The sequence below is a fragment of the Mauremys reevesii genome, linkage group 16 (genome assembly GCF_016161935.1).
Source record: "Mauremys reevesii isolate NIE-2019 linkage group 16, ASM1616193v1, whole genome shotgun sequence".
In the NCBI taxonomy this organism is placed as follows: Eukaryota; Metazoa; Chordata; order Testudines; family Geoemydidae; genus Mauremys; species Mauremys reevesii.
In genome coordinates, this window is record NC_052638.1 from 39,444,841 (window position 1) to 39,458,751 (window position 13,911).

Consider the following 13,911-nt stretch of genomic DNA (forward strand, 5'->3'; position numbering starts at 1 on the left):
ATTCCGCCCCCTTGGAGCCATGGAGGAAATCTTGCGATTAATGATACAGCACCAACAGGCCGTAGCTCTTGGAGGCCCTGCTAGCCACCCACCAGCACATGGCGGAGGACCGGCTGGCCAAACGGGAATGGAATTGGCGGTCCCTGGCGGAGGTGGCCAGGCTGCTTGAGCAAGGTTTGCCCAGCGCTCCCATGAAGGTGTTCTCTGCTTAGGCTCTCCCAGGGCCACTCTATCCAAATGCTCTTATGCTGAGACCTGCTCCCACCCAAAGCCCTCCAATCTGACAGAACGGTCCAAATCTGCTGCATACGGGGGAAAGATGCACTTATCCAACCACTTCTATTGGTGTACAAGTAGCCAATCAGGTGGGGCATCTCCAGGTGGGCGTAGCTGAGCACCTTCCCTGGCCCATAATCCTGGCTTGCAATCGGAGGCATCTCCCTGTGTCTTGAATGGAAACTTTATGCCTATTACCCCAGACAACTCTCAAGGGCCAAGTAAGTCTTGGGCCTGTACTAGGGGTGTCTCCAGAGGCCTGGAAAGAGGCCATCCCAGGAAGAGGACCCCCCAGCAGGGACCTCCCAACAGTCCCCCATCAACCTCCGCCCACAAGCAAGACGGAGACCCTATCCACCCTAGGCCACCAGCCTCTAGATAACACCTTTGACCTCATCACTTCTCAGCGTGAAGATCAGACCCTCGAGAATGTGTCAACTAGGTGGCCATTAATGGGGAAGCAACCTCAGGACACTCCACCTAATGCTTTCCCCATTTCCAGTTACATAATTAAATTCTGCAGCAGGTGGAGAAACAACCTCCCACAGATGAGCCCAGAGTCCAACTCACTGAGAACGGTTGAGACTAGCTCACTCCATCTGAAGGCCCAGATCTTTCCAGGGCGGGAGGTTGGTGGGATTGGGTGGGAAGGAGACAGATCACCCCTCCCTCCCTTGGCCTCTTACATAGCCATAGAATTTAAGGCCAGCGGTGGATCATGAGATCATCTCGTCTGCCCTGTATGTCCCAGGCCACCAGCACCACCTACCACCCGCACTCTAAACCAACAGTCAGCTCAGACTTCCAGAGTATTAACATACGCACACTATCCTCTGCTGAATGGAGTTTCCACTTAGCCCAGTGGTTCTCAACTTATTTACTATTGTGGGCCGCATATGTGTTATGTTGGCCACATCCAATTCTACCTCTATAGTCCTGAGGATGTCACATGGGCCACAGCTCTGTGCTGATTGGGCTGCAAGCGGCCCGTGTGCCACAGGTCGAGAACCACTGACTTAGCCCAATAAACCTTGTGCACACTTCATGTGGTTCCTAGTAAGTTTATACCATATTTGCTAAACAATGCCTGTACCACTCAGCTCTGCAACATCAAAATCAAGGCTAGGAAGCATCTATCTTGGCAACATGCCCTGCCTTTTTGCTGCAGGAGATGGCTCAGAGAGCTCAGGACTTAAATTGGAAATATGTCGGTTTTGCTCTCAGGGTACGTCCATACCACAATCGGACCCAGTGAGTACCAAGCAGCATTCTGCGTCTGGGTCTTTGGGATGAGAGCTTAAAAAGAAAAACAAGGTCCTGTCTTCTTTGCATGGTTATTAAAGACCATGTGGCACTTTGTGCAAAATTAGGGGGTTGCTCTGATGCTCTGTGCCAAAATGTGCTTGTCTCTCTCCAGGGTCACAACCACACACGGTGGGAAGCAGCATCCTGTGTGCCGGCTGGCTGCTTGCTGTCACCACTTTATTGCTTGGTGCGGTGTGTGCGTGGTCTCTAAAGCATGTTGAGATTAAAACTTACTATTATATGCATGCACGTGACTGTTTATTAGGCTCCTGTTTGAAAGAGGCCTGCTAGAAAATTACAGGCCAAAATTGTCAGATGTTTAAAATGTAAAGCACTTAAATCGTTAGGTGCCTATATGTGGACATAGGTGTCTACTGCAAGGCCTTTGAGTATGAAAGTCTTGGCTGTCGTGTTTATGAAAGAGGAGCCTGCACCCAGACACTCTTTCCTTATTGGAAAGAGCGAACAGGGAACCGGCCAACACTGATTGTCCAGTTAACGTGGCGTTATAGCACAAATCGGCTCCCTCTTGGTCAAGGCAAACAGAAGCCAGTGGACTTTTAGTGCTGAGAAATCTGGCCCTGGGGCTGTATGAAGTTGACATCATGGAGATAAATGTAAATGGCTCAGGAAGAGAAGAGCCTTATCTCTAGCCCTCGATGAGGAAGAGGATGAACTCAGAGAGCTGAATTCTGGTCCCTTTTTTACTTCATTTTCTATTTTAAGAGAAACTTTTATGAGGTGACTGTATTCTTCCTTTTCCCTGTACCAGTGTATTTCAGAAGCTATCTCTGTCCAGTACTTGCTCCAAAAGTTATGTCAGCGTTGAGTGTAAATGTAAACAGTGTTTTCTAGCCGCACGGTTTCCTTTTGTAGCTTGGAGATTGCAGTTGGCGGATGGTGCACTGTATAATGGTATCAGCTGGAGTGAGACCCGCTCTCTTCACTTCAACCCCAAGCAGAGAATTTTGGGTAGCTCACTTCTGTTAGGAGATTTCTTTTGGGGCTGTAGTTGATTGGCTCAGGAACAGAACATCAGTTTAAAGAGCCTGGGGTTACCTCAAGTTAAGCACATTGGCCCGGCTTCTGGTCTCTCACTGGTGTAAATCAGGAGTGACTCCACTTGAAGTCAATGGGTTAGGCTTATTTAAGTGAGATCAGAATCACCCCTTGCTAGGGCACAAGGTCCCCTCCCCCACAGAAAGGATGAATCCCAATTGAAGAGGACAAAACACTAGGGAGATGTTCAAAGGTACAAAGGATGATGGAAGTCAATGGCGGTTGGGTGCCCAACTCCCTTCTCTGCCCTCTTTTCCCTCCCCAGTTGAAATGACTCCCATTCCTTTGTGGACTCACTTCAGAAAAGCTCTCCTTAGTTTTCAAACCTTCCGGGAACTTGTTTCAGCCCACTTCGCTGACCAGTCCTTCTCCTCTTCCTTTGCTTTTCTCATCTGCTAGCATTGGGCCCATCTCTGTCCCTCCACGCAATCCGGCTAGAGATTTCTCCGCTGCAGCTCCCCTCCTTCTCAACGCTATCTACTTTCCAGTCTCACCTTGAGAAAATAAAGCTCCTTTCTCCTTCTTTGTCAACACTTCTTCCTTTCTTTCTCCCCCATTGCTTTTTTTAAAAACTCTTCTTTAATCTATTTATTGGATTCTGTAAAGCATTGTAGGGTGCGGTTTCTGCGGAGGATGCTATGCAAAGTAAAGCTATTGCATTTTCTTCTTCCAGTGAGAGAGTTTAGAAAGCAGATCGAGCGTTCTCCAGTGCCTAGGCACATTGGCGTCTGTCTGGGGACGGGTTTGAGGCTTAACGCTGAATTCCCTTGGATGGGTTTAAGTCAGAAGTGTGACATTATTGGAATGTGCTTGTTTGAATACGGAATTGTTCTCCTTGTACTGTTCATTATTATGCAAAGGCAAGTCCTAAAATAATATTGAATTTCCTCTCTCATAATTTTGAGGAAAAACACTTATCCGGAATTAAGCAGCGATTGTGGGGTATCCTTTCATCTCAATACAGAGGGGAGTTATAGACGTACCTCTCTGTGGGGCTGGTCAGGAATATAGCCCCTCTGTGTTAGCTGCAGGGTAGGAATTAATGTTGGGGCTGAACTTGGGAGCACACTAGCATGAAGAATGGTCTGTAAGCTGAGGGACAAGGACTTATTTTTTATGTATGCGCTGTGTAAAACTATAAAAAGCTTCTTCTCGTCATGTAAGCAGGCAAAATTCAGACTGAACTGCAGTCAGTACAGCAACATTTGTAAGCGGCTCTGTCAGCTATTTCAGCTGTGTAAAAAGTGAAAATCATTTACGAAATCTAATATAGACAGACACATCTTCCTTATGTTACAAAATTTACAACATTCCTCTGCCACATTAGAAATTCCCAACCCAGCAGCTTTCAACTACTGCAAGGGAGCCAGTGATTAACCATGTCTATGACATTAACCCAGCAAAGCATTTAAGTGGATGCTTAACTTTAAGCATGTGAGTAATAGCATTGATATCAATGGGACTGCATGCTTGTTTAAAGTTAAGCAGATGGTGGGTGGATTGGGGTCTGTTAGAGATTGTCAAAAATGGGCTAAAAACAAGTGTGTATTTTCATTGAGGTTTTTCCCCCCGTTGTTGCAATTCAAATTTTCAACAAAAATTAAAAAAATCCAATCAACTCTATAGCTGGTCAAGAAATAGAAAAATATATTGGGGGAAAATATGTTCCTCTGTATTTTTGGGTGAAACTTGACATTTTCATCAAAAACTCAAAGTATAAACCAACTCAATTGACTATAAGTAGAAAAAGACTCTGACTTGCCTAGCTTTACGGTCTGGGCACAGGCCATATGCTAACAGAATGAATGGGTAAAAGTAAGATGACATGTTTGTTCTGCAGATCTAATAGTCTGTAGCGTTGTTTTCTTAAGCTTTGATTATTCATGGTGGATGAAATAAAAGGAAACCTACAAATAAGCAGTTTGGCTCAAAGAATGTATTAGAATTGGTGTCACCAGTGGAAAACCCAAGTTAGCATCCTGCAGGGTTTAAAATCGTTCTTTACTAATAATACTTCGCTCTTCTCATCAGTAGATTGGAAAGTGCTTCACAAAGGAAGTCAGTATCGTTATTCCTAGTTTACAGATGGGGAAAACTGAGGCACAGAGAGGGGAAGTGACTTGTTCAAGGTCGCCCAGCAGGCCAGTGGCAGAGCTGAGAGTAGACCCCCTGGTCTCCTGAGTCCTAGTCCAGTTCTCTACCCACCAGGATTCAATAAGAAAACATTAATCCTGTCTCCATTAAGAGGGCCGTTCTTCCTTGTGACCTGTAGGCATCTATGTGTGTTAATTCCCTTCCCATCAGTGTCAGCATCAGGTTTATGTAGCTGCAGGAAGCTCCCTCTCATAGGATCATAGAACTGGAAGGGACCTCAAGAGGTCATCTAGTCCAGTCCCCTGCACTCATGGCAGGACTAAGTATCTAGACCATCCCTGACAGGTGTTTGTCCAACCTGCTCTTAAAAATCTCCAATGATGGAGATTCCACAACCTCCCTAGGCAATTTATTCCCGTGCTTAACCACACTGACAGTTAGGAAGTTTTTCCTAATGTCCAACCTAAATCTCCCTTGCTGCAATATAAGCCCGTTGCTTCTTGTCCTATCCTCAGAGGTTAAGGAGAATAATTTTTTTCCTCCTCCTTGTAACAACCTTTTACATACTTAAAAACTGTTCTCATGTCCCCTCTCAGTCTTCTCTTTTCCAGACTAAACAAGCACAATTTTTTCAATCTTCCCTCCTAGGTCATGTTTTCTAGACCTTTAATCATTTTTCTTGCTCTTCTCTGGACTCCCTGCAATTTGTCCATATCCTTCCTGAAATGTGGTGCCCAGAACTGGACACAATACTCCAGTTGAGGCCTCAGTAAAGCGGAAGAATTACTTCTCGTGTCTTGCTTACAACACTCCTGCTAATACAGCCCAGAATGATGTTTGCTTTTTTTGCAACAGCGTTACACTGTTGACTCATATTTAGCTTGTGGTCCACTATGACCCCCAGATCCCTTTCCGCAATACTCCCTCCTCGGCAGTCATTTCCCATTTTGTATGCGTGCAACTGATTGTTTCTTTCTCAACGGAGGACTTTGCATTTGTCCTTATCGAATTTCATCCTGTTTACTTCAGACCATTTCTCCAGTTTGTCCAGGTCATGCCACACCCAATCCACAAACCACAGCACCAGCGATAGCACTGCTGCATAGGCTGTTCATCTCCGCTAGTGCCACAGCCCTTTGCATCTCTGTTCCCCATCCAAGGTTTGGTGCCAACAGCTGTGATGCTGGCGCCAGTGGTGGAATTTGTACCTTGCCTCCCTGCTTGGCAGGTTGTGTTCCTGGAGTGCCAGCTGGCAGCCTGGTACATCCCAGGGCCTTTGTGTGCATGATGGCGTAAGTGCAAAGGCTCCCCTTGTGCTCAGATGGCATAGAGGATGACCAGACGCATTCAAGCGGCTGGAAAGCCTGGCACTGAAATGAGTTAGAAGCGTGCAGTAGCCTCTGCACGCAGAGCGGCGAGATGCCTAATTTGACATAACCACAATCTTTCTAGATCTAAATATCCGGAAAATTGAGCCCTTAAGATTCACATCCGCAAGGTCAGAAGGCTCAATGGGCTTGGATAAACAGTGTGTTTCAATGGGAAACAGGGAAATATACTCCCTGTGAGCTGATGCCGGTTACACAGCAGCCGTTCAAGCCCCAGCGTACATTGACGGCGGGGCAATGTGTTCCAGGAAGCTGTGTTCACATCGGCGTCTGCTGCTAAGAGTCCTGTGGGTGCTGCTCCTCTGGCACCATTTGGCAATCTACACCTGGTGTTTCTTTCACTGGCAAGGGTAGGCGGGTTCGCAGACATTTCACATATTTCCAAATCAAATAAAATAGAACCGCGGGTCAGCACAGACGTGTATTGGCAAAGCTGCATGGGGAGCCTCGGTCTGGCATAGCAGGTCAGAACAGAAGTAAGCTGGCCATGCTTGGATACTAGGGTATCCAGGGGCCATATAAATACCCAGATAGAAAACTTACCCCGTCCTACAGTATGCCCGGTTCTAGTCCGTACTACCACTTCCATTAGCGTCAACTTTCGTTCTGCTTATCGTCAGTTTCACTTGCAGTTTCTCATGCGTGTCTGGGGCAAGGATTGTCTTTTTGTTCTGTGTTTGTTCAGCACCTAGCCCCGTCAGGTCTTGGTCCATGGCTGGAGCCCTTAGGCACTACAGTAATACAAGTCATACGTGAGCTGGGCTGGAGCTGCAAAAATGGCAAAGGTCTGGTTGTTTTAAAGAACTGTTTTTATTGGGTTCAGAAAGCAAACAGCAAAGCAAATATTTCCGCTAGCCTGAGGTCTAATCTAGACACAGTGTACACCAGCAACCACGTGCTTTAGCCAGTATAGTCTATATCAGCAAAAGCACTTTTTTTACCAGTATAACTGCATCTACATTTGGGCTTTTGCTGGTATAGAAAAGTCACCACCCTAATCAATTTTGCTATAGAATCAAAAGTTTCTAGTGCAGACCTGGCCTTAGGTTTATTAAAACTCGGTGATTACAAAAAATATGTTTTGGCCCAGATTTTGACCTCACAGTGTCACTGCCGGAGTAATACCACTGCTGATTCTAATCTGGGACTGCCAGAAGCCCTTGTGTATTTTTCTTAACCTTGACCCTGGATATCCCCTGCAATTCTAGCTTTGGGATTCCTCTCTTGCCTCCACAAACGCGATCAGTGCACCCTAGTCATGTACTACAATACCCCTGTGATTCTGATCCTGGCACTGCCCTGGGTGATGCTATCAATCATACTGAACTAGTGCTACTGTCCAGAGGGGCTTGGAATGTGCTCTGGGAATACATGTATGCACTTGCATTTCACCCGGCGCTTGGTGTGGAAAGTAACATCCCTGAACAGCTTCCTGTGCATTACACTATATGCAGTTATGTTGAAATTTGAAACAGCTACTTAGTAACTATAAGTATTGGTTTGCAGTTCAAAAAGAGCCATAGCGTGGAGGTATGTAGCAGGAACCCATGGCAGTGCATGCTCTCGTGTGTACAGAGAGAGAGAGCTTTAGACTCTGGTGATACATGAAATACTTAAAGGAACCAAACCCTGGATCTTAACCCCCAAAGTTGAGACCTGATCCCCCTCTTTATCATGAGTCAGATGAAACTGTGATTCTGAACTTGAGGATCCTAAAAATGAATCCACCTCTGTGGCTTTAGGACAGTCTGCTGAGAAATCTCAGATTATATATGGCCGGGTTAGGGTGGCTGCTTATTTAATATGATCAACATTTGTTACAAGTCTTATGGTAGCACCTAGAAGGCCCAATCAAGATCAGGGCCCTGTTGTGCTAGAAACATCGTGAGAGACAGTCCCCACCTCAGAGCGGTTGGAATCAAACCGCCAAGACATGGGAGGAGAAACAAGAACAGAAAGCAATTGCCCACAATCGTCCGCAGAGCTGGAACGGAACCCAGCTCTCCCGAATCCTACGCCAGTGCCTTGCCGGCCACACTACGCCGCTCCTCTTAAAAGCTTCTATTTCCATCCAGATATGCTGCTAGCTATCAGTGCTGGAAAAGGCACATGCAGGTTTGTTGGTAATGAAACCTGCTGGTGATTGGCCTGAATGTGCTGGCTGTGGGTGCTTTTTGTCCCTTTAACATCCCCCGTTAATCCCACATCAGGGGCTCAGCCCCTAAAAATCCCTGAACCAGCTTTCCGAGGACTGAGTGACCCCAGCTCCCAGGGCCGTCAGTGGGAATTGTGGGTGCTCAGCTCTTCTAACAGGGCACGCCTGTACACCTACATTTGCATGTGCAAATGGTTTTTATAGAATGGTGTGCACGGGGGAACGTTTTTATGGAATACAAAAAAATCAGGCCACAGATCCCTGTAGTGCTCTGGGGCCTGATCCAAAGCCCGTGGTAGTCCATGAAAATCTTTCCATTTATTTCAACAGGGTTTGGGTTAGTCACTAATGGCAGTTGTTTTCTTTGGGATTTGCAGCTGCTCGACCTCTCTGCAAACTTGGGTCCCGTAGCTTATAAAACGAAGGAAGTTGTGACATTGCACTCCATATTTTTATAAAAATATATTTATACGTGTAGATATGATGTAACTGGAATATGCTTTATGCAAAAGATCTATTGTAAGGTATCATTACAAAGCTTATAATCTACTGAGTGTGTTCATCCTATTTGTATGACTGTATCATTCTTGTATCTAAAACTAGAAATATGAAGCTAACTGTGAGGTCCTATTGTAATTATGCAAAGTGCGGGCCTTAATGGTGGCTTAGAATCTTGACGGCTCCCATTAACCAGGACAATTGGTTGTAAATGGCTCTGTTTACTTGTAAGACTTCCTGTAAACGTGTGTGCCAGCAAATGGGCAATGAAGTCTCGCGGGACATGTGATCATGTGTCACCTGAACTGGAATCCATCTTTAACCCGGTGCTTTTCCATTTAGAAGGAAGGGGGGGAACCCAGAGAGAGACAAAGGGTTTCTACCTTGTGCCAAAGCTATAAAAGGGGGTGGAACAGAACAAAGAGGGCGGCAGTCATGAGAAATCCCCTAGTTACCACCTGAGCTGGAGCGAACAAGAACTGTACCAGGGGAAAGGATTGGGCCCAGACTAGGAAGGAGTCTAGTCTGTGAAAGAAGCTTATTGGAACATCTCTAAGGGTGCGATTTACCTGTATTCAGTTTCTTAATGTATTAGGCTTAGACTTGCATGTTTTGTTTTATTTTGCTTGGTGACTTTCTTTGTTCTGTCTGTTATTACTTGAAACCTCTTAAATCCTCCTTTTTATATGTAATAAAATCACTTTTGTTTTTATTACATAAATAAAATTTATTTTATTGGGAGCTGAGTGTTTGGGTGCTGGAGACTGGAGCACTTCTTAAGCTGTTTTCAGTTAAGTCTGCAGCTTTGGGGGCATGGTTCAGACCCCAAGTCTGTGTTGCAGCAGGCTTGCGTGTCTGGCTCAACAAAGCAGGGTTGTGACGTTATTGATATAAATTGGGACCATATAGAACATGGGTTGCAACCAAGGTCCTGTAGTGGCACCAAATCTTAGGTAAAGGGGGTCATATAAGGTGTCTAAGACCAGGTTATGGGTTGCTGGTTATGATTATGCTGTCTGTGTGCATGTATCATTTTTAGTTGAAGTTATGTATATTGGCTCTATACTGTCTGTATTTCAAGTTGGTGATGTGCTTCTGGGTGATATCCCAGACAAGTTGGTGTTAGCTCTGCTTAGCCTGCTTGATGGCCCATTAAGGACCATCAGCTACACAATTGACCCATGGAGAGAAGGCAGACACGCCTTATGACTCAGCGAAGTATGCAGGGACTGGCCCATGTGACTCCAGACTCCATTTTGCTGTAATTTTCCACAGTAAGGACAAAGAGGTTCTTACACCTGGAAAAGCCTATATAAGGCTGATGCATCATCTCCATCTTGTCTTCAACCCTGCTTCTGACCTCTGGAGGGACTTTGCTACAAGCTGAAGCTCTGCACAAAGGACTGAGGACCCATCCCAGCGGGGGATGTACTCCAGAGACTTGATTTGAACCTGCAGTTTACTCCATCACTGCTGCAAGCCTGAACTAAGAACTTTGCCATTACTGTATGTAATTGATTCCATTTAACCAAATCTACCTCTCATCTCTACCTTTTTCCCTTTGTAAATAAACCTTTAGATTTTAGATTCTAAAGGATTGGCAACAGCGTGATTTGTGGGTAAGATCTGATGTGTATATTGACCTGGGTCTGGGGCTTGGTCCTTTGGGATCGAGAGAACCTTTTTCTTTTATTGGGGTGTTGGTTTTCATAACCATTCATCCCCAGGACGAGTGCACTGGTGGGGAGACTGGAGTGTCTAAGGAAATTGCTTGTGTGACTTGTGGTTAGCCAATGGGGTGAGACCGAAGTCCTTTTTGTCTGGCTGGTTTGGTGCCTTAGAGGTGGAAAAACCCCCAGCCTAGGGCTGTGACTGCCCTGTTTGAGCAATTGGTCCTGATTTGGCACTCTCAGTTGGGTCCCGCCAGAACCGCCTCGTCACAAGGGTTCTGGAGACCCAAACTGGCAGAGAAAATGGGCTCAGAGGTAGTCTCAGCACATCAGGTGACAGTCCCAAGGGGGTCTCTGTGACTGAACCCTGTCACAGAAGTTACAGAGGAATATGACTGGCTTTTTCTTTTCTCCCCCACAAGAAAATAGCCACAACAAACTGTGGTCAAGCAAGAGCAGGCGTAAACACGTTGTTCTGGCTGAACTGACGGTTTCACTGGAGGAGAGATGAGCAGGGGCAGGAAGATGAGTAGTTGGAGAGATGTAAACAGAGAAGATTGCAGAGTGTGGGAGAAAGGCGCTGCTCCTGCCCCATGATGTTTCACTGCAGAAGGAAATGCAGCACCTGTGTTAATTTCATACACAGGGTGGCCAAGCGCAAAGCGAGTGTTAGTGTGAAAGGGAACCCAACGTGCAGGCATTGAGCAGTTGGATGAAGGCACCGACAAAAGTTTAATACCTCATGTCTCATATTTGATTATTCTTATTATTCCCCCCACACCCTGGCATTTGTTTGCTAATTCACTTGGCAACATACCTGCAAGCGCATCAGTCTAACCCTGCGCTTGAAGTTTCGTTGATACCAATCAGTCACACATGGCTAAGTGGCATTTCACTCAGCCACATGCAATAGGGCAAAACTGCCACCAAGTCACTTCTCCTATTGCTGTAGATCAATTTGTGTTAGTGAGAGATTGGATAACACTGCATTCCTGGCATAGCTGTCGCCCAGAAATGTGTCCTCTTGGGCAGACCATTCTCTCAAGGACCATCTGGCTGTTTTCCGTATGATGTCCTATTGCACTGATTTCTGGCTCCTTATCGCTGAGAATCTCAAACATTTCTATTCTCTAAACATCTGCAATTCCTGTACATAATCAATTCATATAAGTGACACCACAATTGCTGTTTATGGGTCAGATGTTAAAGTTAGGCATGTACATTCGCACAGGCACAATCTGAGTGCAGTTATCCATTGTTGGGAGAACCTGTCTGGTGCATGTACCTTATTTGCAGATGCACGGTGGGTATTTGAATGTGCAAATGTAGGTGTCAGTTGTGCCCTGTACAAGCCTGGCCCTATATATACAAGTAAGGGGTCAGTAAGGAGGGTTAGATCTTTTTAAGGGCATTTCATACTAGAGTCAGAACTCTTCCATTTCTCCACCACATGGGCCCAGCTTAGGGAGCGGCCATGCAAGCTTTCATAAGCAGCCCAGCCAATTTGCCTCAACTCTCTCTTGGAGAGGCAAATGGATATTTCAGTTTTGATGGCCCATTTGATCCCTGGCCCCTATTACAAAAATTCCAACAAAGGGTGTCAGTTGTGATGAGAAGACCAGCCCACTAAGAATATGGACCGCAATCCCCAGCTTGTTTAACAAGGACTGCTAAATACACCTCAGATTATAAGGCTTTTCAGTCACTGCTGCCAGTGATGCCAAGGTGAAAGGCTCAGTCTCCAACTACCTCTGCCTCGAGTCACTCCTCCCCTTGTGTACCTAGGGTCATTTGGTTTATCTGAGAACTCTGCATGTGTGTTTATCCCATGGCACCTTGGACAAGCCACTCCCGTGCCTCCGTTTCCCCATCTGAAAATAGGGGTAATAGCATGTCCCTGCCTCCCAAGGATATTGAAAGGATAAATTAGCGACTGTGAGATGATCAGATATTACAGTAACGGCAGTCATGTAAGTACTTTAGATCCATTCTCAACCAGGAGTACATGTACCCTAGGGGTACGCAGAGTTCGGGGGTACATCAACTCATCTAGATATTTGCCTAGTTTTACAGCAGGCTACATTAAAAAAGCACCAGAAAAGTCAATACAAACTAAAATTTCATACAGACAATGACTTGTTTATACTGCTCTATATACTATACATTGAAATGTGAGTACAGTATTTACATTCCAGGTGATTTATTTTATGATTATATGGTCAAATGAGAAAGTCAGCCATTTTTTCAGTACTGCTTTGCTGTGACACTTTTCTATTTCTATGTCCGATTTTGTAACCAAGTAGTTTTAAAGTGAGATGAAACTTGGGGTACACAAGACAAATCAGACTCCTGAAAGGGGTACAGTAGTCTGGAAAGGTTGAGAGCCACTACTTTAAATATCTATCTATCTATCTATCTATCCCCAGACACCCCCTCTATCTATCTATCTATCTATCTATCTATCTATCTATCTATCTATCTATCTATCCATCCACAGACACCCCCTCTATCTATCTATCTATCCCCAGACACCCCCTCTATCTATCTATCTATCTATCTATCTATCTATCTATCTATCTATCTATCTATCTATCTATCTATCCCCAGACACCCCCTCTATCTATCTATCTATCTATCTATCTATCTATCTATCTATCTATCTATCTATCTAATCCTCTCTGAACCTGTCAATGATCTATATGCCTGCTGCTGGATTTCTTGCTCCACTTATTCAGCCTGCCACCTTTCTGCTTGTTTAGAATACAGAGTTCTTCCTCTCAGCCAAAGCACCAAGCATGTGTGTGTGTGTGTGATTATTTCTCTGTGTGTTCTCAATTCTACAACTTGGAGGAATTTCGACTCCTCCGTTCTGGCGTAGTTATAAAATTAGCCTGAAAGCTTCCACTTCCCCCCCACCTTCTCTCAAGCTGCACACCCAGTGCATCATCTCAGCAGGGACATGCTGCATGGGAAGCAGAATGCCGACATTGTTCTGCCCTGGATGCCCATCAGCGTCACCGCCCCCGGGTTCTGTAGCGGCTTTAGTCATGCATGTTTGCATATGTTAAAAATATTTAGTCCACTGCTAAAAAAAATATTATGTCCAGGATCTGGGTCCAGCGAAATATAATGCCATCTATGTGTCCAGCTCGCTGGAAGTCTGGAGGCACAGAGGAGTGTTTATGCATTCGAAGCTTTGCCATAGTTGCACGTTTAGCTGTTGGGTGTGAATGAACAATATTTCTCCCCTAGCAGCTCCACCCCAGATTGCTCTGGGAGGCTTTAGAGAATGACTTGTCTCCCCTCACTCTTTAGCTAAACAGATGATAAGCCTGTTATCGTTTGAGGTTAAAAGACACCCAGTGGGTTTGCCCTCTTAACCCCGGGTGCTAATATTGGTGTTCCAGGGTGAGGCCGTGAGTGATGAGTGACGGAAATTATCACAAGACGTATGTGCGAGTTAATG